Below are 24,839 nucleotides of genomic sequence, written 5' to 3' on the forward strand. Positions count from 1 at the left end.
CTACCTTCCGAGGCTGTGAATTATGCAAACATCCTTGAAAATATAATCCAGGAAAGGGGATAATCGGAGCACTACTTGCAATGTGTGCAGGAATGGCAGAGACGGATGGAGAATTGTCTACCAGCACTCTCATTTCCATAAACCTTCTTAAACTACACATTTCTTTCTGAGAATGTCATATTTCTGCAGACTAATTCAATACATATTTTTCAAAAGCCAACATTAGTCCTTAACTCACTAATTCTCAAAGGGTTTATAATTTCCTTCTTGAATTATACACCATAATATATCTTAAGTCTCACTTCCTTTCTCTGAAAATAACTCATTTTCTGGAAATCATTACATTCAAAATTTACTTAACTGTGTCTTTGGCACTGTTGAAGAAAAGAAAGGAATCAGAAAACGCAACTAAAATAGGGATTGTCTGGGCATGCTTACTTAAGAAACATTTGTAAGCACTGTCACTTTAAAAACATTTGTTGAACTAAATTGTGACTAGAAATTTCCTCCAAGCCTTGGCTCCAGAGCCTCAATCCCCATGACAGCACACAGGTCTAAACATGCTCTGCATCTCACCCTGCATCTTCACACCTTCAAAGCGTTTTACCAACATCACGCAGGTAATGGACTTTCACAATGTGGTGGCAAGCTTGATCGTTAAGCACTATTATCCAGGTTTGACTGGCTTACTTCTCTTGCCTCAGGCCCTAGCAGTCAAAATCAAAAGCAAGAGATGGACTCAGGGGATCTGGTTTCCATCCTCTCTTAATATCCCTGGTCTATGCTGTCTAATTTTGGCATATAAAATCCACCTCTCTGTCCTTTTAAAAACATTCATGCTGGAAGAACTTATTCTGTCACTACATTTTTCTATCTGCTGCTTATAGATTAATGTATTTTAATTCTTTAAATATTATCACTGAAGTCACCCCTCTATCTGAAAAGAGATTGCTTCCAGGACCCCTACAGTTATCAAAATCGTCAAATGCTCAAGTCTCTTACAAAAAATAGCATAGTTTCTGCATGTAATGCATGCACAGCCTCCTATATACGGTAGATTACTTAGGTAATATCTAATAGCAAATGCTGAATAAATAGTTGACATGTATTGTTTAGGGAATCATGATAAGAAAATAAAATCTGTATGTGCCCAATATTGACGCAATTCATTTCCCTTGGAATATTTTGCTTCTGAAGTTCATTGAATCTGTAGATGCAGAGACCCCTGGTAGAGAGGGCTGCCTGTATTTTACTTTCAATTATTTTTATTCACTTGAATAGGTAACAGATACATGCACGCAAGAAAAAAGTGGGAATAGGTATTCATGAAAACTATTCCATATTCCTCTTTTGTCACTCAGCCACTTAATTCTTCTTCCTGGAGGCTACCATTTTTATTAATTTTTTTGTATGTGAATATTTTCAGAGATAAAGCATGCATATGCAAGTATGCCCCTTATATTTGGCAAATGATATGCACGCTATACATGCTTTTCTGCGTCTTGCTTCTCTTAGATATTAATCTTAGAGATCATACTGTATCAGTATCCTCATTGCCTCATTTTTTAACTGTACCATATTTTATTTAACTAGCCTCCTATTGAAGACAGTTAGATTAGTTCAGGTCTATTGTAAGCGGCACCTGTTCTGCCAACACTTACCAGGGCTTGCTTTGTACCTGGTTCTGCAGGGAATATCCTTGTACTTAATGTCATTTCTTTCATGAGGGAGCATAAGAGAGGCACAGTAGTTCTACTTTTCAACTGTCCTTGGGTAAGTAATGTTTAACACAAAGGAAATGAATTTATTGTAGCTGTAGTTTGCATTTTGTTGTGAGTGAATTTGAGCATCATCTCAATTGTCTGTTTACATCCTTTGCTCATTTTGTTATCAAGTCAATAGACTTTTACCTCCTGATATGTTAGACCTTTTTAAATTATGTATATTTCCTTTACCTATCCATTGCAAATCTTGTCCTAGTTTGTAATTTCATTTTATTTATTATTTTTCTCACCTTGTAGTTTTATTATGCAATCAAATTTCTCAATCTTTTTCATGTCTTCTGAAATTTTTTTCCTACTTGGAAAGGTCATTCCTATTTAATTCTTTCTTTATACTATTTTATTCTGACTTTTCTTTACAATTAAATCATCAGTAATTCTGCAAATTATTTAGGCAGTAGTTGAGGCAGGAATTCCACTTTCTTTCCTCCATATATGGTAGTTGGTCTGATATGATAAAGATGATATGAGAAAAAAAGAGTTTAACTTCAGAGAGTTTTGTAATTTACTAACAATATAGTATTTATGTTGCCCACAGTGTATGTTCACCAGGAAGAAGAGAGTGGGTGGCCTTTTCATCCAGCCTGTTAATTAGTAGTATTTGTTCTTGAGGGCCAGGATGTAACTTGCCTATTTATTAATCAATGCAGACTAGTAATCAGCTATAACACGAAGACACTGAAAGACCAAGAGGGGAGGATCCAACTAAGCTGTGCCAAAGAAACTGAATAGCAATTTGTGTTGTTATAAGCTACTAACCTTTGAAATAATTTATTATACAGCAGTGAAAAAAAATAGGCATAAATGAAGACAAGAAAGTCAGAGCAGAAGTAGGAGCCAATGGTAGTTCTTTCCTGATTGTTTGTCTTTGGTCAATGAGGAAGGCATCAAGGTCATCAGCCAAGAAGGAGAGGAACAGGCAGCAGGAGGTAATAGAGGTTTGAGATGAAATGTAAAGGTTTGAAATAGCAAGAAGCATGTGAGAATTAGTGGCCAAGGAAGTCTGACTGACAGGTATCTTAGGAGGCCAATTGAAGTGGTCACATGCAATTAAGAATGATCAGCATGACTGTGTATTACCATCAGCCATGTCCTTTGGGTGTGTGCAGGCACAGTTTCAGAGGTTTGGTTGTTGCCAGAGCTAGGATTTTTCCAAATGAACACAATAAAGGAAGAAGAGACAAGAAAATTGAAGGTATGTTGCAAGGAATAAATATCATGACATACCATGAAATTTAGGCTAAGTAAGTAGGAAGTTGGAGACAGTGTAAAGATGGTAAAATGAATGATTATAAATCCTAGCAATGGCAAATAGCTTCTAAACTCAGAATTTAGTGGAAGTGACTTGGGGAATAATGGGACGTGATATACAATTACTTTGAAAGACAACATAACATTGTCATGTAAAAATGAACGTGCTTCAATAGCCAAACTATGGGACCAACCTAGATGCCCTTCAACAATGGATGGATACAGAAAAGGGGGTAGATATACACAATGCAATATTACTCAACCTTAACAAAGAATGAAATTATGGCATTTGCAGGTAAATGGATGGAGTTGTAGAATATCATGCTAAGTAAAATAAGCCAATTCCCAAAAACCAAAGTACAAATATTTTCTCTGGTATGTGGATGCTGATTCATAATTGGCACAGGGGGTGGGGGAGGAGAAACTTCGAATTGGGCAGAAAAGAGTGAGGGGATAGAAGGAGGTGAGGGGATTGGAAGGATGGTAGAATGAGCCAGACATTGTTACCTTATATACGTGTATGGTTGCACAAATGGTGTGACTCTGCATCATGTACAGCCAGAGAAATGATTTGTGTAAAATGAGTTGAAATGCATTCTGCTGTCATGTATAACTAATTTTTTTAGTTATTTGGGAGCAATAATAATAGAACAAATAAAAATAAAATGAGTGTGCTTATGCCTTTTGACACATCAATTCTTCTCACAGAAAAACTCTTAGAAATATATACCAGGAGAAAATGCAGGTTATTTGTAGCAGTCAAGTGAATGATAACTAAAATTTGGAAAGATACCCTAGAGAGAATGAGTGGGTAAATTTTGCTAAATTCACACCACAGAATGTTAAACAGCAGTAAAAACAAACTACAGCCACACATACACAACGTAGAGATGTTTTATTTATAGAATGGAATGAAGAAAGTACACATTATGACAGACTACATACAGTGTAAGTGTAATATCTTTTTTTCACAGTGCTGGAACTGAATCCAGGACCTTTTATGTGCCAGGCAAGTACTATATCATAGAGCTACATCCCCAGCACAATTATTATTATTATTATTATTATTATTATTATTATTATTATTATTATGGCACTGAGAAACACTTTATCACTGAGTCAGATCCCCAGTCCTTTTTATTTTTTTTAATTTTGTGACAGAGTCTCACTAAGTTACTTAGGGCCCAAGTTGCTGAGGCTGACCTTGAACGTGTAATCCTTTTGCCTCAGCCTCCCGAATTGCTGGAATAATAGGCATGTACCACCATGCCCAGCCCTAGTATCATTTTTATATGATTTAAAAAATGATTAAGCATCATATTTTTCAGGATACATATATATTTAATAAATTCATTTTTAAATCAAATAATTCAAAAGCACAAAATTAGGGGTAGTGGTTATTCTGGAAGAGAATAAAAGAAATGGCATTGTAAAGGAAGACACAAATAAAAAGGTAGATGCAAATAAAATCAAATAAGATGAACAGGATGAGAAGAAGTAGTCAAATATTGGAATACTTGAAGTTGAAACAGTTGGTTAAGTTTGGTTAAGTAGGTGGGTGAGCATTCTGGTTTGGATCTGGGATGTCTCCCCAAAGGCTCATGAGTTGAAAGTTTGGTCCCCAATGCAGCAATGTTCAGAGGTAGAGCTTTTGGGAAACGATTGGATCATAAGGACTCTGACATCCTCAAAAGATTCATGCATCAATGGGTTCATAGCTGATAGAATCTTTGGGAGGTGGTGGAAATTAGGAAGTGAGGTCTAGTTGGAGGGAGGAGAGCACTGGGGGAGAGTTCCACACTCCTTAGCCCTAATGAACTTGCTCACCACAAGCTCAGAAACAATGACTTGTGGACTGAGACTTCTGTAACTGTGAGACAAAATAGATCTTGTCTCCTCCTAAGTTGTTTTTCTTAGGTATTTTGTTGCAGTGACAAAAAGCTGACTAAAACAATGAGATAAAATAAGATAATGTTTTGGGAGGGGAGACTGAGATGCTAAAAGCCCAGTGTAATGGAAGTTTTATCTATGTGAATCTTGAAGTCACCAAGAATACAGGCATAGTACTGTAGAAAGTAACAGTGATCACAAAGTGAAGGGAAATGGCCCTGGAGTCAATAATGACTACCAAAATAAAGATGGAAGATAATATTATCCCATGTTCCAACACTGGATGTTTTTATGGAGGGGGCTGAGACAATGGTTTGGGAGCAATAATAAGAAGCAAGGATGCTTATTCCCTGGTGCCAGGGATGTGGGCAAGAAGCCAACCCCCCTTACAGAGAGCTGTTGAGGGATCAGTCCTTAGGGAAGAGCCAGATTGAATAAAGAGGTAAAAGATGCCGCCATCTGGCTGCAGCAAATAACCGGGGGGTGACGAACGACTTGTGTAGATTGATACAGCAGGAGTAGGAGCCGTTTATTGTAGGACAGGAGCAGTATTTATACATTCCACACAGCTTATCTAATTAGCATAAACTAGATACATCAGTCAACCAATAAGAAATCTCCACACATAATGGCTCGCTGGAGTTACTTCACAAACCACTCCCTCTGGCATTTTGCCAGGCGCCATCCAGACTTGTTTACAGACTCTAACATTTGCCAGGCGCCATCCTGACTTGTTTACAGACTCTAACAAAAGAGATATTAGGAAAGAGGCACAAGGGAAGAGTTTTGAGAGCTGATGGGGGGATGGAGTCAAAGAGGCAGATACCCAAATGTTTTCAGAAATGAGAATCAGGGTGTGTGGAATGAGTAAGGACTCCTAAGCTTCCCAGTGGTGACTTCTAGTGGTGACACAGAGCTAACAGCCATCATGAGATTATTCCTGATGATCTCCAGGGACATGAGACCACTGAGCCTATGGGTATTGATGGACAGGGAAGAATAGATCTCCTGCCAGGAACATGCAAGGGAATTGGGAGTTTCTTCAGTGCTTTGACAAGAGGCAGGAAGCTTGGGGTAGGGCTGCTCTTGTGTCCATCTGTCATCCTGCTCTGACCTGCCATGTAATATTGATATCCAACGGTATACTAGGATGGCTCCATTCCAACTTCCTGTGTGTTGACCACATCCTTCCTTCATTCTTTTTGAGAACCACAGCCAAACCATTCAGAGCCTCTCAGCTCTTACATGATATTTACCATGTGTTCCATTTGTTATTACCCATCAGGTCCACTGAAATTATAACCACTGATCAAAGACCCTGGCCTATATTCAAAACCAAAACTCAAAAATGAAACAAATGAAAGACCATCTATCTGAGAGTTGTCCTAAGCGTAAGAAACATCCTGTAAGCCAATGAAAGGGAATGGGAAAAGGAATTATTCCATTCAGGCATGGACTTAGCCTGGGGTCCAGGGTTAGGAAGACCACTATTGGGAGAGTCAGATCCCTTTGACTGTACCCAGCATTCCTCATTAAATGTTTTATACAAGGGCTTTGACCTTGGCAGTTCATTCAACCCTGAAGAGCTCAGAGTAATTGGATAATCCGGTAGCATGTGTTCACAATGGGCCACAGTCATCCTGGAGAGTCGACATTTTTTAAAAGTAATAATAATATATGAAGGAAAGTTAGAAATTCAACAACATAGCTTCAGTTTCTTTCATCAAAAATAATCACTGCTGGATCTGGAAATCGGGTCGTGCAGAGGGAAGTGAGAGAAGACAAGGGGAGCAGGTGTGAGGATGGGAAGGATGTTGGAATGAGATGGACCTTATCCTATATACATGTATAATTACACTACTGATGAGACTCTCCACCATGTATGCAGCCAGAGGAAGGAGAAGTTGTGTTCCATTTATTTAACTTCTTAATGCATTCTACTGCCTTGCACAACTAATTAGAAAAAAAAATTTAAAAGAAGGGAAGGGAGGAGGATGGGAGGGGAAAGTGGGGATCATGAACTGAAATCAATTTCTATGCACTTGTGAGTTTGTTGGGATGAACCCTACTACTATGTATAACCATAAAGCTTAATTTTTTTTAAAAAAAAGCAAGAAATTTAAAAATGTAGCTTAACACTAGAGTATGTGCTTCAGATGTGCAAGGCCCTAGGCTCAAACCCCCGCTTCCCTGCCACACACACATGCACACACACACACAAATCCACTGATAATCACATCTCGTCATTCCTTCCCAAAAGAGTAAAACTGTATGGCTCTAATGGCCATGTGGATGTGTGAACCTAAATTTTGACCATCATCCCTATTTTAATTCAATTTAATGAGTATCTCCTTAGTGTCTCTTATGTACAAGGCCCTGTGCTGGTTTTCGTGGGAGATAGAAGAAGAATAGCAATGCTTTCTCTGTTTTCAAGCATCTTCCAAGAGAAATGGGTATGTAATTGTCTATAATACAGGGAAGAGTGTTGCCTTATTTGGGGTTCTGCCAAAGCAGCCTGTGGAACAAAGTTTTAAGTGCAAACAGTTGGAATGTGAAGTCTACTTCTGATAGAGGAATGAGATGGGGAGACCGCCAATGAAGGAGTTCTCTAGCCAGTTGCCACTTGTGGGCACTGAGCCTATTGCCACTGGGAACCTGTTGGGGCTACTATCAAACACATGCCTCAAGGTTATCCCAACTGAAGGGCAAAAAACCTACCATAATTATACACTTTCTGTAATCATTGGCTGAGGGCTGCTCCTGGCCCATGTTAATTCTCCTGCACTATCAATCTACTGCACTGTACCAGTATATGAAATGAAGCCAAATAACCAGGAAAAAAAAGCCCTCAGGAGAAAAAAACTACTGTCACGCCACTGGAAGTTATGAACTGCAATAAGAGTGAGGAGTCTGGGCTGTATCTGTTATAATAGCTCAAAAGAAAATAAATATATTTTTTAAAAACTAAAGTATACTAGAGGGACAGAACAAAAAGTTCTTAATTCTTGCTGTTATTTCACAGAAGACTTTTCCAGTCAGGGCTTTTAAGCTGGATTACAATGTAATGAATATTTATCATTTTATCTGGTATCTCTGCTGTCTGAATGCCCTTCCTATTTGAACTCCACTTTATATGTCTGTGCCTACTTAAAATAGAAACCCCCAAACTCTTTTACCCAGCTTTTTTTTTTTTTTTTTTTTTTTGCAACTGTGAAGTCAATATGGAACCTTAGCTCTTGCCAGTCACACATACCCATGCAAGCCTTGACTTGGAGGTTATGAGGTAAATGAGGCACCAATTTGGCTAGTCCTGATCAGGATGGTGGAGTAGATGCCCAGATTCCACCACAGTAACAAGAAAGAGCTAGCACCCCCTGGTGTCAGATGTGGAAACTGCTATTTAGCTCTTCAGCCACAACAAGTCCCCGCTGGGAACTTGTACTGTCCTCCCTGACCAGTACAGTGGAGTAGCCTTCAAGTCAAAACAACAACAACAGTTTCTGTGAAACACCTAATATCCTTTATAAATTACTTTTCTTCACAAACAGAGTAGCATAGTTTTTTTTATTATTTTCAACAAGGAATCTCGATGTGAACGGAGGGAGGAAGGGAAGATGTGTATAGGCAGAGAACTGTGGGCAAAGAATTCCCAGGTCAGGAAACAGCACAAGCACAGACATGAGGAAAGGGAAGATCTAGGGTGTGTTGCTAGAAATATTTACAGACTGGTGTGGCCCAGGAAGAAAGGAACGTGGATCAAAGCGTTGGATGGTTTGTGCAGGCTCCTGGCAGAGAGGAACATTATGAAACCCAAACTACACTTTGAGGAATGGGGACATGCGCCTTGAGCTGGAATTGGCTCCTAGCTGTGAGAAGGACAAGCAAAGTGACAGGAGTGGTTTTGAGGCTTCACGGTGGGTAGGACTGTTAAACCAAGGGAATGCAATCATGAGCTCCAGGAGGCAGAAGGCAGGTCACAACAGCATGTGGGAAGGATTGGCCTTCCACTTAGATCTCCACTTGAATTCTGTAACTATGTATTACTAGTGACCCTGGTAGACCTTATTTAACTTCGTGGGGCTCACTTTCTTTTTCTTTAAAAGCAGAAATAATAAAACTTCCCGTCCTGGCCTAATTGGCTTAAGACATCTGGGTATAAACCATGTAGCCCATCGGAGCCAATTTATTGATTCTCCACAAAGACCACCCAACAAAGAACCACGGGATTTCTCACCAAAGGGAAAGATGGATCTTTCAATTGAATTTGGAGGAAGGGTAGAGTTTAGTAAAATTTAACAGAAAGTATTTTGACAGGTTCCAAGAAGGTGACATCAAGTCCAGACTGCCAAGTGTCCTGTTTCCTCAGGAACAACACAATTGAGAAGGATGTGAAATGCTGAGTTCAGACACTTCTTATCTGAAGCTCTGCCCCAGGACTGGAAATAATTCTTCCTCCTTGTGTCAAAGGGACTTAGATCCTCCAGGCAAGAGTGGGAGGTTTTATTCCAAAACCCAATCTCATTCCAGCAGCAAAGTTTCTTAGTGAGTAAGAAAACAGCCGTCACTCACAGAGGGAGTGGTTGTGACACTTTGGAACTGAAGCATGCACTTAGGAAAAAGACGGTTTCCTGTTGGCTCTGCAGCCAGCTTTAGCTCTCTCTGTCTTTTATTTTAGCCAGATGAAAGGCAGGAGGGATTTTTAACATCTAAGCTTATTTTTATTTGCTCATCTCTCCTTTTGGCCAAGGAATGACAAGAATGGCCTGCAGGACATTATTTGGTGAAGTGCAGATCATCACCATTATCCAGGGTCCATTGACTAAGTGGCTAATTAGAGAGGAAGACTAAAGGCAATCTTTTATGTTTTCATAATAAGATGAGCTGTTGAGTCACCTGATGTGAGATGAGCTTCAGAGTAGTAAGACTCTGTAGAACATATCTTTGAACACACAAATACAAAGAGAAATGTCAGATCAGAGTTTGTAGAATCCTTGACTAACATCATAACCTGTATGTGGGTTAACATCATAAACAATAAATGGAACAATGTGAGTCACATAAACACATTTTGCTCAGATGACTTCTGTTCATGTCTGAATATTCACTTTCATTTCCAGTTAAGTACTCTAGATGTAACTTAGAGTGAAACACTCCTCATGCACTTCACATTTTGAAATTCTACCAGCCAGTTGAAGTTTAAATGTATATTTTTCCAAGAATAAAATGCAACAATAATTAGTATAATTGCATGGGTGTACATTTACATTTCTTAGGCCTCAACTTAAAAGTTTGTTTTTAAAAAAGAAAGAGAATTAGTATGGATAGATTTCTCACTTCAGATTACATAACATTATTACAGTAAAATGTAGCAAAATTACTATATGACTTATTTGAAAACATTAAAGCTCTTTCCTGTTTGTACACATAAAAGCAATTATACCAATAATCAAGAACTTTCAAAAATAAGCAAGGAAAGAATAGGTTGGCAGTACCTTCAAACTTTAAGCAAGAATATGACAGCTTCTGAAGACACTGGGTTATTCTTTGAAGTCAGATGGTCCAGCTCCACTGCTTACATGTTCAATCCCTAAATCATGTTCAACGAATACAAAATATGTAATTAGCAGCTTCATTGAATGTGAATATTTTACACACAGTCTTTCAGAAAAGTTGACTTGCCAGTATAGTGGGCTTAAAATGATTCCAAATACGTTGGAAAAGCCAAAAAAAAAAAATAAGATATTACATTCATTAAAGAAAATCTGAACAGGAAGCTTGACATTTCTCAAGGTTTTTATGATCCTCAAAGGAAAGAGGTAACTGAAAGAAGAGATGAGTACCCTCAAGCATTTGAAGTTTCCCAAATGCCAAATCAGGAAATACTATGCACCATCCTGCCACTGGTAGATCGCAAAACACCACAACTCCTCTGGGGAACATTTTTGTGGTCAGGAAGAGGCAAGACTTTGATCTACTGAGTGCCTGTTTTGCTGAATCTGAAATTGAGAAAGTAATTTTTCCCTAGTGATATTCTTTCTAATCTACCGAAAATTCTGCGTTAGTCCAGGTGTATCAGATATCTTAAGCCTCTCATCCTCTTCCCTACTCAGAGCCCAGACTTCTCCAATCCTCGCCACCCAGGATTTAAGATCCTGAAATCGAACACATCATGGACTGGAAACTCTACCTAGGTCTGGCCATGATGGGAAAAGGAGAGTGCCACTGCTGCTAATTGCTGAATCCCTGAGGCTCCTGGTGCCGACAGTTGGTGGAAGGAAGCATCAGCTACTCACAGCCCTTCCTCAGCATCACTCAATCTCCATCAAGTGGCCCAGGGAGCCGCGCTTGGTCTTTACCATGACCTGAAACATAGAGCCTATTTTTCACTTTAAGCGCTGGCAGTTTCTGAGGGCAGCATACTATTCTTCTTTCACCCCTTGTGTGTACAAAGCAGGGTAAGAAGAGAGGTTGGATCCAGAAGCTTCCCTTATAGGGGGGAGCTGCAGAATGAGTGGCAGCTGTCCATCACAAGGCAGGATCTCAGGTAGACCCCAAAGAATTAACACATCTTTTCTTTTCTTTTTTTATTGAAATCTTTTTAATTCTTTATTTTATTTTTTTTTAAATACACAAAAGCAGAATGCATTACAATTCTTATTACACATATAGAGCATAATTTTTCATATCTTTGTATATAAAGTATGTTCATGTCATTCATGTCTTTATACATATACTTTGTTTTTTGTCTTTTTTGTATTACAATTCTTGTTACACATATATAACATAATTTTTCATATCTATGTTTGTATATAAAGTAGGTTGACACCCAATTCGTGTCTTCATACATGTACTTTGGATAATGATGTCCATCACATTCCACCATCCTTGCTAATCCCCTGCCCCCACCCTTTCCCTCCCTTTCCCTCCCACCCTTCTTCCCTACCTAGAATTCATCTAATCCTCCCATGCTCCCCCTCCCTACCCCACTATGAGTGAGCCTCCTTATATCAGAGAAAACATTCGGCATTTGGTTTTTTGGGATTGGCTAACTTAACTTAGCATTATCTTCTCCAACTCCATCCATTTACCTGCAAATGCCATTATTTTATTCTCTTTTATTGCTGAGTAAAATTCCATTGTGTATATATACCACATTTTTGTTTATCCATTCATCCACGGAAGGGCATCTAGGTTGGCTCCACAGTTTAGCTATTGTGAATTGTGCTGCTATAAACATTGATGTGGCTGTGTCCCTCTAGTATGCTGTTTTTAAATTCTTTGGGTATAGTCCGAAGAGAGGGATAGCTGGGTCAAATGGTGGTTCCATTCCCAAATTTCCAAGGAATCTCCATACTGCTTTCCATATTGGCTGTACCAATTTGCAGTCCCATCAGCAATATATGAGTGTACCTTTCCCCCCATATCCTCGCCAACACTTGTTGTTGTTTGTCTTCATAATAGCTGCCATTCTGACCAAAGTGAGATGATGTCCTAGAGTAGGATTTGCATTTCTCTGATTGCTAGAGATGATGATCATTTTTTCATATATTTGTTGATTGATTCTATATCCTCCTCTGAGAAGTGTCTGTTCAGGTCCTTGGCCCATTTGTTGATTGGGTTTTGTTTTGTTTTCAGTGCTTAGCTTTTTGAGTTCTTTATATACCCTAGAGATTAGTGCTCTATCTGATGTGTGAGGGGTAAAGATTTGCTCCTAGGATGTAGGCTCTCTGTTCACCTCACAGATTGTTTCTTTTGCTAAGAAAAAACTTTTTAGTTTGATTCCATCCCATTTATTGATTCTTGATTTTAATTCTTGTGCTATAGGAGTCTTATTAAGGAAGTTGGGGCCTAATCCCACATGATGAAGATTAGGGCCTACTTTTTCTTCTATTAGATGCACAGTCTCTGGTTTAATTCCTAGGTCCTTGATCCATTTTGAGTTGAGTTTTGTGCATGGTGAGAGATAGAGGTTTAATTTCATTTTGTTGCATATGGATTTCCAGTTTTCCCAGCACAATTTGTTGAAGCTGCTATCTTTTCTCCAGGGCATATTTTTGGCACCTTTGTCCAATATAAGATAACTGTAATTTTGTTAACACATCTTTTCTAAGAATAAACTTCAGCGCAAAGGGAAAGGGCATGGTGGATTCGGCTTCATTATCATTATCATTTGTGGGCCTTGGGCAAAAGCATAAATGAAGGATCACACATCTTCTTATCATTTTAATTGGTAATAAGAAGTTTCAGGATTTCATCCAAACTATTTGAGTTCTGTTGTTGAGAATAACTTCTTGTTCAATTTAATTATTCTAATCAATAATTACAGAGTTTGCTATCTATTAAAATGGCTACATAGAAAAAAATTTTAAAAACCTAGAATGTCAAGTACTAGCAAAAAATGCAAACATGGGAACCCTCACATGCTGCTGCTGAATGTATAAAATAGTACAGTCACTTTGGAAAATTTTTTGGCAATTACTTACAAAGTTAAACATAGTTACCAATAATACAATAATGACTCCCAAGTCTTTATCCAAAAGAAATAAAAATACATGTCCACACAGAGACCTGAGCAAGAGGGTTTGTAGCAGCTTTTTGTTTTCATAACCACCCCAAATTGGAAGTAATCCAAATGTCCGCCAACCTTTGTATAGTAGAATAATACTCAGCAATAGAAAGGAATACACAACTGAGACTTGCAACCACATGGATGACAACAAGGATTACACTCAGTGCAAGATGTCAAACATTAAAGACTACATCCTGCACGAATTCCATTTACATGACATTTTGACAACAACAAAACCAGAGGGCTAGAAATCAGATCAAAGTTTGCCAAGACTTGGCTTCTGGGAAGTAGGGATGTTGACAGATTATAAAAGGTCACAGGGGAGCTTTCTGGGTTGATGAAAACACCCTATATCTTGATTGCAATCATGGTTACAAAGTAGTATCATTTGTCAAATTGTGTAACACTGAACACCTAAAAGGGATGAATTTTTACTGTACACGAAACCTTCTCTTTAAAAAAAAAGAATTTGTAATATCTTATTTGTAATTTCTATGAGTTTTTATGAGTGATAAGCAATAGATACCTGCTCACTTTTCTTTTCAATAGCTTGTTTCTTTGAAGATTTACTTTTCTTCTTTTATGTTTTTTTTTCTCCTTTCTTAACTCTATTTTTGTATTCTCAGTTTCTATCACAAGTGCAAATTGTCCTCACTATCAGTGGTCCAAAGGATTAAAAAATAAAACAAAGAAAAAAGTTTACAAATTTAAACAGATCTCCATCAAAATTTGTAAATTAAAATAAATATAGAAATTTGAAGAGCTAAAACATTTTTCATAAGATTTTTCTTCTTAAGCATTCAAATGATACAGTAAACGTAAAAGATAAAATACAAATTATAGCCAGGAGCAGTGGCACCTGCCTATAATCCCAGCAGCTCGGGAGGCTGAGATTCAAAGTCAGCCTCAGCAACAGCAAGGCCCTAAGCAACTCAGTGAGTATACTGAATAGGGCAGGAGATGGGGCTCAATGGTTGAGTGCCCCTGAATTCAATTCCCGGTACTCCCTAGGCTGCCACCCAAAATACAAATTATAACTAAATAGCAACATTTAAAATTTAAATTATTTAAATAAAATTGAAATTCTTAATCTAATTTTTGAGGCTTTAAATAAATATTGTAAAACAAAGCTTTTCCTCTTCTGGAGTTCAGTCTCCATCCAATAGACAATAGAAAGAAATATATCATAGCCCAAGTATGTTATGTCCATACTGACAGACATACAACCTCAAGAGCTATATGACCTGTTTGATGTGACAAATATTTTCAATTGTTATTTACAAATTAATTCATGAGTATCTCCAGAACAACTAACTAAAACATGAAGAGCAAGAAAATGGACACTCGGTATTACTAAGAAACAATCTCTGGATTATTTCCAAGGGGAGAGATTTGGAACATTGATGAATTTGTTTCACCTTAAGGTCTTTCACTGTTCAGATCTTCCCCACATTTCAAATAAATGTCCATCTCTGACTCCAAAGGTAGAACAATCCACAGACTTTTAAGTCTAGATATCTTTCTTTGAGAAAAGCTGGGCAAGAGAAAACCCCTAACAGTGTTAGACATCGGAGTTTAGGGTGCTGGATTGCTCAGTGCCAGCACTGAGCACACAATTCCAAGTGACCAGGTCACCTCAGTTTGACCTATTCTGTAGAACCCTCTGCTACAGCTTGGATCTGAAGTGTCTTCCACAGGATCTTAAAGACTTGGACACCAGCCTGTGGTCCTACTTGGAGGTGGTGAAACCTCTAGAAAGTGGGCCTAATGGAAGGAAGTTAGTTCATTGGGGGTGGCCCTTGAAGGGAACATTGGGATCCTGGGAGCTCCTCTCGTTCTCTTTCCTTCCCAACCGCTATTAGGTGAGCAGCTTTACTCCCCAGCATGTTCCTTGTCACAGGCCTCATGCCAACTAACCATGAACTAAACCTCTGAAACCTTGGGACAAGACAAACCTTTCCTTCTTTAAGTTGACTTTCCCAGGATTGTTTTCATAGAGATGGAAAGTAGCGCATCACCTCATGCAGGAAACACACCTTCACATATATCTTATTCTCGTCCTCAGCTCCTCTCTTCCCCCAAGTCCCTTGTCTCCAGGTTTGATAATTTGAAAGGTTCACCTGTCATTTCTGCCTAGCTATATCAGAATGCAAGCTCCACAATCCTGGTTGGTCTGGGTCTCCCATCATATCTAATGGAATCCTTGCAATTGTGGTAAGGTGGACAGCAATGCTTAAAAAAAGACTATTAATAAAAAGTCAACAAGAACTACAGCGCCTTACAGGACATATTCTGGACATAATAGATAACTCTGTATTTTAGTTCATTTGGGGTCCCGTGACCTGAAAAGAAACAATACAGGGCAGGAAAAGTTTATTTTGGTTCCCAGTTTCAGAGGTTCAGTCCATGGTTGGCTGGCTCCACAGCAGTGGGCCCACGGTGAGGCAGAACTTGATGGCAGAAGAGCAGGGCAGAGGGAAGAAGCTCAGGACTTGACAAGTCCGGAAGCATAGAGAGAGAACTCTGTTCACAAGGGACAAAATAAAAACACCAAAGGCATGCCCCCAGGGACTGACTTCCTCCATCCACACACTACCCCAGTTCATCTACTCAAGTGGATCAACCCTGCAATCGGTTACATCTTCCATCATCTAATCATTGCACTCTGCACAGCCTTGCATTGTTTCTCACATGAGTTTTGGGGGGACACCACATTTCCAAACCCTAACACTCTGTGAATACTGTTTCTTCCTCAGATAAACTTTCACTGGGCTCCATGGCACAATAAAATGTGTGCACCACGAGCTCCCAGGAGATCCAAGGAAAACGAAAGCATTATGGTAGGGATTGTGACTTCAAAATAGAATGCTAAAGGTAATGTCTTTTAATGTCAGTGACATTGCAAATAAATGAGTGTACTGGAGCAGAATTCAATATTGCCTGAAGTTTTAAAAATAATCTGGCCTGATGTCATGGACCTAGTAGGCACATTTCATTTCAGTACTGGGCCTTTTAACAGGAGTTAAGACTATAAATGATAGAAATCATTCATATTTTATTCTGTGAAAGCAGCATAGAATGTTAATAGATACATGGTGCAAGTCTTCTCTTAGTCCAATAAGTAGGGCCAAAAAATAAAGTGCACCCATCTGTTTTTTTTTTTTTTTTTTTTTTTTTGGTACTTCAGATTGAAAACAGAGGCACTTTACCACTGAGCTACATCCCCAGTCATTTTTAATTTTTTTTTTAAGAGAGGTTCTCACTAAATTTCTTAGAGCCTCACAAAGTTGCTGTGGCTGACCTTGAAACTGTCATCCTCCTGCCTCAGCCTACTGAGCCACAGGGATTATAGGCATGCACCACCACACCCTGCTCCTTTTTTTATTTTTTTAAAATATTTTTTCAGTTGTTGATGGACTTTTATTTTATTTGTTTATTTATATGCAGTGCTGAGAATCAAACCCAGTGCCTCTCACAGGCTAGACAAGTGCTCTGCACTGAGCTACAACTCCAGTCCCTCCTTTATTCATTTTTAAGCTATGTCACTTCATGGAGTTTTTGTTGGTGGTGTTCTAATTAGTTATACATGGCAGTAGAATGCATTTTGACACATAATACTTAAATGGAGTATAACTTCTCATCCTTCTGGTAGTACATAATATGGAATCACACCAGTCATGTAATCATATATGCACATAGGGTAATAATGTCTGATTCATTCCACTATCCTTCCTATCCCAACACCCCCTCCCCTTCCTTCACCCCTCTCTACCTAATCCAAAGTACCTTTATTCTTCCCCAATCCTCCACACCTTATTGTGAATTAGCATCCACATATCAGAGAAAAAACATTCAGCCTTTGGTTTTTTTGGGATTGGCTTATTTTGCTTAGCATGATATTCTCCAGCTCCATTCATTTACCTGAAAATGCCATAATTTTATTCTTTTTTAGTGCTCAGTAATATTTCACTGTGTATATATACCACATTTTCTTTATCCATTCATTTGTTGAAGGGCATTTAGGTTGGTTCCATAGTTTGGCTATTGTGAATTGAGCTGCTATAAATGTTGATGTGGCTGTTAAATCCTTTGGGTATAAACCAAGGAGTGGGATAACTGGGTCAAATGGTGGTTCCGTTCAAAGTTTTCTGAGGAATCTCTATACTGCTTTCCATAATGGGCTTCACAATTTACAGTCCCACCAGCAATGTAAGAGTGTACCCTTTACCCACATCCTTGCCAACATTTATTGTTGCTTGTATTCTTGATAATTGCCATTCTGACTGGAGTGAGGTGAAATCTTAGAGTAGTTTTGATTTGTATTTCTCTAATTGCTAGAGATGTTGAACATTTCTTCACATATTTTTTGACCGATTGTATTTCTTTTTCTGTGAGGTGTCTGTTCAGTTCCTTTGCCCATTTATTAAATGGGTTATTTATTTTTTGGTGTTGAGTTTTTCGAGTTCTTTGTATATTCTGGAGATTAATGCTCTATCTGAGGTGCATGTGGTAAATATTTTCTCCAAATCTGTAGGTTCTCTCTTTATATTATTGATTGTTTCCTTTGCTGAGAAGAAGCTTTTTAGTTTGAATCTATCCAATTTATTGATTCTTGATTTTACTTCTTGCATTTTAGGAGCTTTCTTAAGGAAGTCAGTTCCCAAGCCAGTATGGTAAAGATTTACTTTTTCTTCTATTAGGTGCAGGGTCTCTGTTCTAGAGCTTAGATCTTTGATCCACTTTCAGTTGAGTTTTATGCAGGGTGAGATAGAAGGGTTTAATTTCATTTGCTTCATATGGACTCCCAGCTTTCCCAGCACCATTTGTTGAAGAGGCTATCTTTTCTCCAACGTGTGTTTTTGGCACTTTTGTCTAGTATGAGTTAACTGTACTTATATGGGTTTGTCTCTGTGTCTTGTATTCTATACCGTTGGTCTATATATCTGTTTTGGTGCCAAAACCATGCTGTTTTTGTTATTATGGCTCTGTAGTATAATTTAATGTCTGGTATTGTGATGCCTCCTGCCTCACTTTTCTTGCTAGGGATTGCTTTTGCTGTTCTGAGTCTCTTATTTTTCCAAAAGAATTTCATGATAGCTTTTTTTTTTTAACATGCTAATATGTACTATGAATCAGAATTGCAGAACCTTATTCTTTTTTGAGCATAGATTAGTATTTCCTGTCACTCATGTTTCCCTGGCACACAGTTTGGAATATGCCTTTTAAGAAATTTGCAAGACCAAATTACATGATGATGAAGAAAATACTACAAACCAGAATGGATAATCAAAAACATTGAGTAGGTGAAAGCATTGTCCCAAATTTGCCTAGTTTACCCAGCTTATCCCTGTTTTTCTGAAAAGCATCTCTCCTTCACATTACTACTTCTCCTTACAAATCTGGAATAGAAGTGGCATTCCTGAATTATTAAAACAAGCAAATGTACTGATATCTTCTAGGTGGTAAAGGTCCTAGAAGAGAGTAGGGAATCTACATTAGACTTTCCAACAAGACTCGGTGTCATGAATTAGATATTGGAAAATGTTTAGATATTTAAGTTTCACCCTTTCTTTGTCTGATTTTGACTTTGAATCTGTCATTCATTCATTCCAAAAATATTTACTGAGGTCCTGAGGTCTATCCAAGTTTGTCCCAGGTACTGGGGAAAGATCAGTTACAAAACAAACAGAATCTCTGCTCAATGGAGCTTATAATCTAGTGAGAAAAGATAGATAATAACTGAAATAAGCAAATCATTCGTATGTATTGGGAGGTACTAAGTGCTATGTGAAAACTTAAAGCAAGAAGGAGGGCTGGAGAGTTGCAGGGACACAACTTTAACAGAGAGGTCAGAGAAGACATCATTGAAAAGCAAGGACCCAAAGAAAGGGAAAAGGGAGCCACAGGATGTCTGAGGGGAAGCATGTCCAGCAGCATAAACTGCAAAAGCTGAGGAGATTGGAAGACAGCAGGAAACCAGTGTCTGAGGGGAATGAGGAGCAGCAGAGCAGCAGGAATTGGACAGAGAGGCTACGCAGGATGAGAGACGGAAGTAGAAATTGATGCCCTGGAGCCACAGACCAACATGATCTGATATGATGTTCTGACAGCTACGAGTACCTGGAAAGCCAAACAATAACAGAACAGCAAAGCATAGAAATAAGTAAAAATCATAATTGTGACACTTTCATACTTTCCGTAGTACATGAAGCACGTTTAAGGCTCATCGTCGTACTTGATCCTTGTAACATGTTTTGTGACAGCACATAGCATTCTTGTCTCATAGCTGGGAACACTGAGCCATAAAAAAGTCAAGGTTCACTCCCAACACACACCAATCTCATGTTAAGGGGGGATAAAAAAAACAGTTCTGGATCCAAGGACTGTGCCTCCAAATCGAGAGCTCTTTTCACAATACCACAGCTTGCCAATTCCAGAGACAGAAGTAAATCTTAAATGCTAAGTGTTTGGGGACACAAGGGTGGTGGGTGTGTTCAGTTTACCCCAGCAAAAGTGGAACTTCTCCTTGGGTTTCTTCCCTGTCCTTTTCCCTTTCCTTCCTTTCCTTCCTTCCTTCTTTCTAACTTTTTATTGAAGTATAACACATATCCAGAAAAGTACTCAAGCCCTAAACACAGTTTTTAAAGTAAATTTTAAAGTTTCCAAACTGACCACCAATTTGAAGGGCTTTGAGAGCACATGCCAGAATGAGGGCAATCAATTCTTGGAAAGACATTCTTCTGGGTACACATGAAACCCCTCATTAATTCGGTGCCTGGGCTTCCAGACCTAGAGATCACACGGTTTTGCACACCACAAAAATAACAGTGAAGAGACATTTTTTTTGCAGTTCAACAACAAGTTTAACCCAATCCTTGCTGTCCCTGCTAGGACTTGGTAACCAACTGGTGATAGCATTTGGGTTGCATTTCAAGGCACTCTCAAGAATTAAGTTTTCTGGCAAGTGACTTTGTAACAATATACAGCTGTGGTTTTTTGAATAGGGACTTTGCTTTTCATGGCCACTGTGTACAGAGAGGTAGAGCAAACATTTGTGGAAACAAAGAATATGAAAATGCTTTACATGTTTGAAAAACTGCAATCAATAAATCCTAAAATTTTTTAAAAACTGAAATAAATTCACATAATGAATTTAGACAACTCTATATCAAACTTGAAGTGCAATAACCTGGAGCAGAGAATTGTCCCAAGTGATTTCTGAAGGCAGTGTTCTGAGCATACACATCAAAGGGGATACATTTCAAGATAAGGAGAAAGGCAAATAAATCTTCCTCACTCACTAGGTTCATTGTCAGTAGTAACATTGCTCTTGTCATTTTGAAATTATCTTGTGTAGAATAAAGAAAATAAAAAATAAAATATTATTAAAAATCAATAGTTTTATAGTAAGGGAAAGGATGCACATAAAATCGAAACTGAACATAACCAAGTAATATTAAATCTAAATGAGAAATAATATGAACTAATTTTTTTTTTCTGGCTCTATCCACCAAAAGAAGATAGAAATAATGATAGACAAGTAGCACTGGGCACATCTGGTGCTCTAGTTAAAAGCATTCTCCACTCAAAGGAACCAAGGCTCCTCTATTAGAGAAATGGATAATTTTCAGGTCTAGGACAAATTGAATGTCATTCATCTTATTGGACCAGAAAACATGAATGTGATCAAGTATCAATGGGAATGTGTCAAAATACATAGGAGCAGGACTTCTAGTAGCCAAATCTGGGGAAAACAGAGCAACAACAACAAAAAAAAAATGCTGACTATACCTGATTATAATTACTTGAATAAATAATATTCATAGGTTCATGCTGACATTTAAAAGATGAAATAAAAAGATAAAGAAAAGTCATCTGCAGTCTTTGAAGGTGACTATGATATTGACTCACTCCAAGAACTTATCCTTAAAAGAAAATAATTATGCATCTTGCCTTACCTTTTGGTAAAGAAGTAGTTTGTGATCCTATTCATGGTCAATGAATGAAACCTCTTCTTTATAGGACAATTTCAACTAATAAATGTAGATGGGAAGTATTAGATTTTTGTAAGTTCACAAATATTAATAAGATCATTGACTCTGATAAGAATCATTGATGGATGCTAAAGTTATTAAGCAAAGGTTATCCAAGAACAAGATTCTCCCAGTCTACCAAAACACATTCTTACAGAGTTCTTGCTAATTTACAATGGAAAAATATGTTTTTATAATGCAAAGATCTGATGCTCATCATTTTAACCATGTGATAAAATTTAACATCACAAATAGACAACTTTTTAAAGATTGTTAGCCTCCTGATAGGATGCGATTTTAAGCACACAAAAATCACCTATGAACCTATGAAATATTTTTGCCAAAACTTTAACCTACATTTAACCAAGTTTTTAGATTTAACTTCAAACTTATGGACATATGAAACATAAAGAAACAAGTTAAACAACATCTTGAGAAAGCAATCATACTAATCCAGAATGGAAGACATTCTACAATGAAACAAGTCTCTTCCAAACAACCAATAGGTATGAAAAAATGCTCAACATCACTAATCATCAGGGACATACAAATCAAAACCACATGAGATATTTTCTTAGCCTAGTAAGAATGGCTATTATCAAAAAAACAAAAGATGATAAGTGCTGGTGAAGATGTAGAGAAAAGGGCACACTTTCATGCAGGAATGTAAATTAGTACAGCATAATGGAAATCAGTAAGGAGTTCCCCAAAAAATTAAAAATAGATCTACTTTGTGATCCATCAGTCCCACTACTGGGTATGCATCCAAAGGAAATTAAATAAGTGTATAGAAGAAATACCTTCATTTCCATGTTTATCACAGCACTATTCACAATAGCCAAGAGATGGAAGCAATCTAAGTGTCCATTGACAGATGAAGGGTTTAAAAAATGTGACATACATACACAATAGAAAACTACTCAACCATAAAAAAGAATGAAATTTTGTTATTTGCAACAACATGAATGGAACTAAAGAACATTATGTTAAGTGAAATTAGACACAGAAAGACAAGTTCCACCTGATCACTCATATGGGGAAAAAAAAAAAACTGATCTCATAGAAGTTGAGAGTAGAATGATGGTTACCAGATGTGAGGAAGAGTGGAGGAAAGGGAGGAATGGAAGGTTCATCAATGGGTAGTCAATTATAGTGATCTAGCACAAAGATATTTTCCTGTTTTATTGCATGGTAGGACGACTATAGATTATGATAATGCACTATATATTTCAAATCAGGAAGAGAAGATTTTTAACACTTTTACTAATAAGTAATGAGAAATGTTTGAGGAGATATGCTTAACCTTATTTAACATTGTACAATGTATACATGTATTGAAAGATCAATCACATAGCACCTCATTAGTGTGTACAATTTTTATGGTTGATGAATCAGTCAAAAATAAATTTAATTTAAAATTTTTAAAATAAATAAAGTGTTTCAAAAAGCTGATTTGTTTCAATGGTGCTTTTAAATGTCACTTAAGATGTGCCCACGTTGTGTCGGTACTACCAAATATAAGAAAAGCTAAGAGGTTACAGAGAAAAGGATATTATGCATGAGTGTCTGATAATAATTATCAAAAGAGACCCTGCTAAAATTATAAGTTTGTCCTAAGTTAAAGTCTGATCTAACAGACCTACCTTGAAGGAAAATCCAGATCTTGAGATGTGTACAGGTAAATTAAAATTATAAATGCTTCCTTGGCTAGCCTCATCCAGCTATTAACACAATTGGGAACTTCAGCTACTGTTCTTCATCTCCTAGTAAAATTTCTACCTTCCAGATTAGAGCAGTTCCATGGTTAAGAAATGACAACAATGCAAGAATGCTAACCTCTTGCCACAACAAAGACCCGTCTCTTCTCTGTCCCCATTAGATCAGACAGGCAGAGACTTTTAAGTCCCATCTAGGTAGAAAGTTACTGCCCCTTGCCAGCTCAGAGCTGCCATCTAAGACAGATCTTCCCCCTTGTTGACCCTTAAGAATAAGGGCACAAATCTGGGGGGGGGGGGGCGAGGAGAATAAGATAGGAATTTGGGAATACAGAAAGAGACTGAGTCCATGAGCCACTGGTACACAGGAAATGCCTGGGAACCTGTGAAATGCAAAACAAGCATTAAAGAGCAACTCAGCTCATGTCCTCAGCTTGCACCCTTGTTCCCCGCCCTTGACCTATGCCTTCTTTGGCAAAAAGTAACATGAAGGCAATGTACAAGATCTAGAAAAACTGATGTTAAATTGTCTGACTCTGTTCTGGCTCTGTCTGTAATCCAACCCCTAGCTGCTGTCCCTTTATAACATTAGCACCCACACCAAGGGTTGTCTCTCACTGCAAAGGTGGTCCCATTCTCCCTTGACTGTGAATTCCTTAGTTTACTCCAAAAGCTCCTCATTGTCAAGATGGTCCCAGCATTGTCCCTTGAATATGTATTTCTTACTGTACCCCCCCAAAATTTCTCTTCCCTAAGATAGCCCACATTTTCCCCTGAATGTATATTTGCTTCCCTAAATAAATCTGTGTCTCTTAAAAGGGGTTGGGGGAAAGGACTATTATAGAGTTAAATAGGATAAACATATTTAACCAAATATGTGTAAAACTTTATTGAATTTTGATTTTTTTTTAAATGAGCTACAGAAATGTTTTTAGTAATTAGAGAAATTTAAATTGGGTGAAATCATTTAATGATTTACATTCCAAGGTATGATAATGATATCTTTATGTAAGAGGGTATCTTTATTTTTAGAGGAATGCTGAAGTATTTGTGGGTGATATATGATGATGTAGATGACTTACTTTCAAAATGCAACATAAAATAAGCAAGTGTGGCAAAATGTCCTATCTGAATCTAAGTGGTAGATATAGAAGTACATAATATATTATTCATTCAACTTTTCCACTATGTTTGAACATGGTTATAATTAAAAGATGGAAAAAAGTATGTAGACCAAACTATACATTTTTAAGAATAAATGCCTATGGAAGAAGAGATATGGGAGTTGGGAATGAGACTATTTGGGGAAAACACAGAGCCAAGCAGCGGGGGTACTGTGCCCAGACACGATGGTGTGCAATGAGCCAAAGATTATAACTGAATCAATCCTCCACTCCTGAAAAGAGAGATGGGTTGGGGGGGGGAGATTCTTCCAGTCAGCCTAAGGAGCCCCCTTCTTGATTGCTGGGAGGTCAGGGCTTGGGAGGGTAAGCAATTGAACCCAACAGATCCAGGAGCCTGCAGCAGCAGGCTGATTACCTAGAGCTCTCATTATGCAAGGCAAGTCTGGATGCTTTCAAATTCATTTAGTAGGGGGAGT

The 24,839-nt window shown here is 38.0% G+C and overlaps 1 protein-coding gene across 1 annotated transcript in view; it reads right to left on the reverse strand.

The window, feature by feature from the left end:
• Ranbp3l (RAN binding protein 3 like) overlaps positions 1 to 23,319 on the reverse strand; it is a 180,254-nt gene extending 156,935 nt beyond the window's left edge. The window contains exons 1-2 of the mRNA XM_027936216.2: positions 23,168 to 23,319; positions 10,415 to 10,509 (exon numbers count right to left, since the gene is read on the reverse strand). The gene's annotated coding sequence lies outside the window, so the exon portion shown is untranslated. The remainder of the gene's footprint in view (positions 1 to 10,414; positions 10,510 to 23,167) is intronic.
• Between the last annotated feature and the right edge of the window lie 1,520 nt (positions 23,320 to 24,839).

This window comes from Marmota flaviventris, chromosome 5 (genome assembly GCF_047511675.1).
Source record: "Marmota flaviventris isolate mMarFla1 chromosome 5, mMarFla1.hap1, whole genome shotgun sequence".
Lineage (NCBI taxonomy): Eukaryota > Metazoa > Chordata > Mammalia > Rodentia > Sciuridae > Marmota > Marmota flaviventris.